The sequence below is a fragment of the Trachypithecus francoisi genome, unplaced genomic scaffold (assembly GCF_009764315.1).
Source record: "Trachypithecus francoisi isolate TF-2019V2 unplaced genomic scaffold, Tfra_2.0 Lachesis_group16, whole genome shotgun sequence".
NCBI lineage: Eukaryota > Metazoa > Chordata > Mammalia > Primates > Cercopithecidae > Trachypithecus > Trachypithecus francoisi.
Window position 1 is genome coordinate 86,538,571 of NW_022681461.1, and position 6,000 is coordinate 86,544,570.

At 56.0% G+C, this 6,000-nt stretch overlaps 1 protein-coding gene across 2 annotated transcripts in view; it reads right to left on the reverse strand.

Annotated features, from left to right (window-relative positions):
* Positions 1–2,471, reverse strand: part of NR4A3 (nuclear receptor subfamily 4 group A member 3) — a 43,802-nt gene extending 41,331 nt beyond the window's left edge. For both annotated transcript variants that reach the window (XM_033237980.1, XM_033237979.1), the window contains exon 1: positions 1,923–2,471. The gene's annotated coding sequence lies outside the window, so the exon portion shown is untranslated. The remainder of the gene's footprint in view (positions 1–1,922) is intronic.
* Positions 2,472–6,000: the final 3,529 nt, after the last annotated feature.

Consider the following 6,000-nt stretch of genomic DNA (forward strand, 5'->3'; position numbering starts at 1 on the left):
TCCCCGAGGGCCTTTCAAGCGCAGTCGTTCTCTGAGGGGAGGCCTCTGAACTCGGGTGGGCGGGGACCGCCTCTCCCCAACGAAGGAGTTCCCCTCGAGCGCCCAGCGTTCGCGGGAGGGACCCACACTACCTTTCCTCCAGCCCAGCCCAGCGCCCCGCCGCTCTCTCCGCCCCACAAACGACCGGTTACCTAGGCAAAGCCTCAGCGCCTGGAAACACGTTCCGCCGCTCCGGCTTGCGGCCGCCGGGGCCAGGAGCACAGAGCCTTGGGGTTGTAAATTAGTAAGAAATAACTACCTCTGTCAAAGCCCCTTTCTTTCTCGTGGGCAGACGAAAGGAACACCCCCATGTTCCCCTCCCCGTGGTGAAGTGTGTGGAGAAAACCGTGAAACGCACCATTGTGACCCGGGCTCCTCTGCGGAGTTTCCAACCCTGGGGAGCGGGGGCGGAGGTTGGGCGGGGGCAAGAGCAGCGAAGGAGAGACTGACAGAAAGGGAAAGACTGAGATTCTCAGAAAGACCGAGGGAGACGAGACAAACCGCGGGGAAGAATTTCTGTGAGCGCACGGTCCCAGGGAACGGGGTGGGTGGGTGCCGAGCGTGGGGGCGGAGCGGGAGTGGAGGTTGCTGTGGCCTAAGGAGCCTTTGATACTAACTCTGCGAGCATCTGGTTCAGCGAAAATAACTCGAATAAAGTAACTTCATTCATTGCGCCCATTAGCCACGTTGGGCAGCTTTTACTTTCCCCAGCTTGGTTCTATAAAATATTTCGCCGTCGTGGGAAAAGGAGATCCGGCATTGGACTCGTGATGGAATGACTGACGGCTCCCTGTACTTCTCTCCCGGCACCGCAAGGCCCTGGGATCACAGCCCGACATTTCTGATTACTAACTCCTCGCAGCTCTTCGCTCTGGAGAATCCGGACGCATAAATAAATAAAAGGCAATCTCCAAGAACGTTTTTGGAAATCAAGGGACAAATGCGTTCTTCCTCGCCTCTGCCCCGAGGCTTCCAACAGGTTGGATAGGTGCCTTTGGAAGTCAGTCTCCGCAGACTGCGCTCGCATGACCGCTTTCGTCTCACCACCGAGAACTTTCCTTTCTACTAAGAGTAAAACACTCGGAGCAACTTCTCCAAAAGCGCGAGTTCTGTCAGTGAAAAAGTAAAGCATGCCTTTCCCACACCGAACCAAGGTCTAGAGGAGAGGGACACCGTCCCCACACGTGTCAGCGCGCGGGAGTCGCCAATTACACCCGATTTACCTCCTAAGGGAAAAGTGTAAACCGGCATGTCAGCGACGCCAGGCAGACGTGCCTAGTGGAACCCCAGGCTCATTTCAATACAATAAGCTACATTCCTACAATTACGCCCTCTTTCCTGAGGTCCTCCGAGTGCCTCTGCAAACTCTGGCCCCGGCTGCCTAGGCCCTTCCCTCCCAAGCTTCCTTCCAGAGAACCAGCTCGGTGCCACCATTAGGAACATTTTCTTGGACCCACCAGAGCTCCTATTTTCAATCCTACTTAAAAGGCAGGAAAATTACTGCCGTTCATCACGGGAGCTGCAACTCCCTGCCGCCGCCGCCGCCGAGAGCATCATTACCATGACAACTAGAGCCGAAATACCCTGAATTACATCGCTGGAGCCGCTATAGCACAAATCGCGGTCCTCCTCTTTGTTAGAGGCTTTTCGCCTCTTCGAGTGGGGGAGGAATCCCACGAGCTCCAGAGATCCCCGCGGGCCCACTACAGGGGAAAAGTTTCAGATCAGAACCTACGGGCCGCTGGGCTAGCAAAGCCGGAGCCGGGCGGCAAGGTCAGGGAGGGAACCCCACACTCAAAGTTGTCAATTTCAGGAGCGACGCTTCCCAGCAAGCCAACTTTTTTAGCAAGTCCCCTTATTAACTGGGCGAATCTCATACGTACTTGAGTGCTGTGGCGGTTCCGTCTTTAGAGCGAGTTTCTAGAGAGCTGTCCCGAAATCTGCACTGGGGGGGAGTCACAGCTGCTGTCCCGGAAGGGCTGCGGTGTACAAGCCCAGCGGCTCCCGGAGGCGGTGACCGGCTGGTAGGGGATGCTGCGATCCCGACTCATGGGAGAGCACAGCCGAGAGGTTCCGCGGGCGTCCTGGTTCGAGCTGTGACCAGGGGGGAGGATGCCGCCGCTGTTGCCACCTCCACGGCCACTGCCGGCACCGTCAGCGTTGCAAAGTGAGCCCGGGAGGGGCGTCCGGCTGCGACGCCGCGCTGCACCAGCAAGGGCTCAGGTCAAGAGGGGTGTGAGCGCGCGGGAGAGCGAAGTGTGTGTGCGGAGCGTGTGTGCGCGCTTGTGTCTGTGTGTGCGAGTGAGGGAGCGGGTGTGAGCGCGTCTGTGTATGGGGAGCGGAGGAGGAGCAGGAGCTGGAGGGGTGGGGGGCGGGAGGCCGGAGACTCCGCTCTCCCGGCTGCGCGTTCGCTCGCTCTCTCGGCACGTCATTTATGCCACAGGAGCCCTAGCGGCCTCTCCATAGAGTGCCTGGAATGCGAGACGTCAATGTGACGCCATGGGACGCTACGTCACCCTCCTCCTCCCTCCCCTGGCCCAGCCGGTTCCGCGTGTGCGAGGGAGGGTGTGTGTGTTCGTGTGCGCGCGCGCGCGTTTCTCGGCCAGTCGCACGGCCGCACAATGGAAACTCCGCCGCACGGCCGACCGGGGGCTTCTCGGACCCGCGGTGCCAGCCCTTTTGCAGCGGAACCGCTCGCCAGGGCGTGCGTCTGCGGGAGGGTGCAGCGGCCTGCCCACGGGTCAGGCGGGACCGCCCAGCTGTCAGGCTCGGGTGGAGTAGAGTTGGAGGAGTGCTGCTGGCGCGCCTCCGAGGCTGCCCCGAGGCACGGAGCCAGGGCGAGGGGGGTAAGGGAGAGGACAGCTCTTCCGAAAGGGAAGGCTCCGCCAGCCAGCTTCTGACCAGCTTCAGTGACCTGGCAGCCGGTGCAGAAGGCGTCTGGCACCAGCCCGAAGACGCCCTGAGATGCAGCTGCACTTTCCTCATGCAAAGGCTCTAAAGCTGTTTACGTCTCTCCGGTCCTCTGTGCCCAGGCTAATCCTCCCTCCCCGCATCATTTACTGGGTGCGTGTTTCACACAGGGATGCAGATGGTTCCGGGGATAAGGTTTGATTTCTTTACACGTACGGCGTGGGTTTCTTAACTGGACACGTTATAACCCAGCGAAGTGCACATCCGTCATCCACACGCGCGCTGCAGCAGAAACTACTCAATGTGTATAAAACAAACACACACGTGTTGAACAGCTGAGCGGGTCTGACTACTGCAAATCATTCCTCCTCCCCAGCACCGGGTCAGAAATGAAACTCTCAACTAGCACTTTCACTTTTTGATGGTTGTAGATGCCCTCCGCCCACATCTCCCAAATTAAACATTTCGAAATCAATCAACAGGATTTATTAGTCAGTCCCTCGCTAGGGGATTTGCTTTGGTCTCCTGGGACACATTTGTCATGAAATGGTGTGCCGATAGCCTGGGTGACGGTATGAGAGAAAGCAATTTCTTCCTGGAAATGATAGATTTAAGTGTAAAGAAAAATTTCTTGATGAAAACAAAATTTATCAGAGTTAAAGACCCCTAGTCCCAAAGGTTGCTGCTGAGTGAACACAACCTCTTTCAGAAATGAATTTTTGGAGAGGAGAAAATATTTCAGTGAAACAATGCAGACAGAATGGTCCCCATGTGGTCCGCTTGAATCACAAATACCATTTTATATATTTGACCTGTCCCAATTTGTGTGTGTGTGGCGGGGGCGGTGGGGGGGGGGATGCGCCGAGGGGAGATAAAGGATTCCTTCGTAGACAGCACACGTTTCAGAATCGAAGATTCGAGCTAGGACCAGAAACTTGAAAACAAACTACATATAGGTAAATATGGCATGTATATCTTTCTTCGCCTCCACGTCCAATTCATACAGGGTGGTGCGGAGAGGATCGTGGGAGGATGCCCCGAAAGTTGACCCAGGCGAGAGCAACCGAGTCTCTGCACTGCCGCGGGTTCCAATCCAGCCTCGGAAGGAAGGAGGGCGCTGCTACATTGTATCCATTCAAAGGCTGGAGGGGGGGAGCAGGACCTGGAGCCGCGCTGCGCTGACGCACGCGAGGCGCGTGATTGACGCAGGCGATGTTACTAAATTCGGCGGTTGGCCGGGACCCGCCGCCGGCGCGCGCCGCAGATAGCGGAGTAGGTTCCCCTCGGTCACCCCCGCCCCTTCTCCATTCAGCGCCTCGCGGGGCGGGGCAGGGCGCGGGGCGGGGCGGGGCGGGGTGCGCGCGGCCGCGCCGGGATCCGGCCGAACCAAATATAGTCGGGCCTGGCTATTTTTAGCAGGGTCTCGGGCGCGAGCCCGCCGCGTGAGGGGGCGCCCTGACCCCGCCGGGAGTGCGGAGTGGGCGGGGGCGGAGTCGCCATGTTGGACTCGGTTCGACCCTGTCTGGTGACCGACGACGCGGGGCCGGGCTCGGCGCCGGGGGTCGGGGTGAGTGGGTGCGAGCCGTGAGAGAGAGGGGGACGCCGGCGGCTCTCTGCTTCCAGCGCAGGCTGTGAGGAGTAAGCAGGGCCTGGCGCGGGCACGTGTGTGCGCGCGGAGGTGGGTAGACGGTGATCCCCGCCCGCCCTGCGGAAGGCGCGGCGGTCTTGCCACCCGGCAGCCCGGCCAGCCCCGAGTCGCGTGGGGGCGGAGCTGCCCGCGGCCACCACTTCCTGAGTGCCGGGGATACCCTTCCCGGACGTCACGGAGGAGCCGAGGCGGCGGTGGCGGCCCGGGGCTCATCCTGCACTTGCATCACGGGTGCAGCAGCAGCTGCTCTGCTCCTTTGTGGCTTTTTCCCCTGTTGAGTAACTGCTTTGTTAACTGAAAATACCATGACGGGCCAGTGTGATCACCAGCTCCAGATCTCAAAGAAAGTGAAGCTGTCAGGCAAGAAGAGGGAGACTCCCCCAGCCGGCTGAGATGGTATCTGGTGGGTGGATGTGTAGAGAAGCACTTGACAGTTTCCACGTATTACTTCTTGCCTAACTCTTCACCCCCAAGAAGATTTAAAAATACTTTTATTTCCATGCTGTAAAAATTTCATTTGTGTTCTGCACCTCCCTCACCTCCCTAATCCCCTTTCAATTAAAACTCTTATGCAGAACTGGAATCACTGTAAGCAGGAACCCTAAAATTAGGTACAGTTTTTAGGAAACATGACATCTTTCAATGAATTTATTGAATAAACTACATTTTCTAAATGTCAGTATATATGAAAGGTCCTTGTCCACTCAAGGTTGTTATAAAGCTACTAAATTGTTCATATGAGTTGGGCTCCAGTGACCGTTTCAAACCAGTATCCTTGTTTACTTAAATTAAAAAAAAAAAAATCTCTTTTCTCTGGCTGAGAACCTCCAAGTAAAGTTTTCTGTCTTTGAGTGGGTGTGTCTTCTGGACCTCTGTCTTGGTTACTTATGTGCATCCTTCTGCCTTCTTCCCTCCACCTTCCTTTACATCCTTACTCGTTTACATCCGTTCCTTCCTTTACATCCTTTTCTTCCTATCAAGTGGCCAGTATCTGTTCCTGGACTGCTCTGTTAGACTGAGGGCTGTTGTCTGACCTCCCTGAGCCAATCCACTGTTCCTGGCTCAGTGCTTCTCCGGGTAGGATGTGGGACTGACTGCTGGAGAGGTCACTGAGTGACAGCCTTTTAAAACTCAAATGGAAATTCATGGAAGCAGAGACACAGCTGTCTCACAGACGGAGACACCGTCCTCTGCTTAATCCTATGTTCCTAAATGTATGCTGTTCTTTAGATGACCCAAACAGAATTAGTTTTTCTCGAGTCTTTTTTTTTTTTTTTAGAATTAGTGTCTACTGGTCTATACCTTTTCAAAAGTCGGATTTATTAGAAACCAGGCATAATATTATGTAAGGCACATGTAATGTGACTATTTCAGTAATCTCAATTTCCTTTTTAAGATTTTAT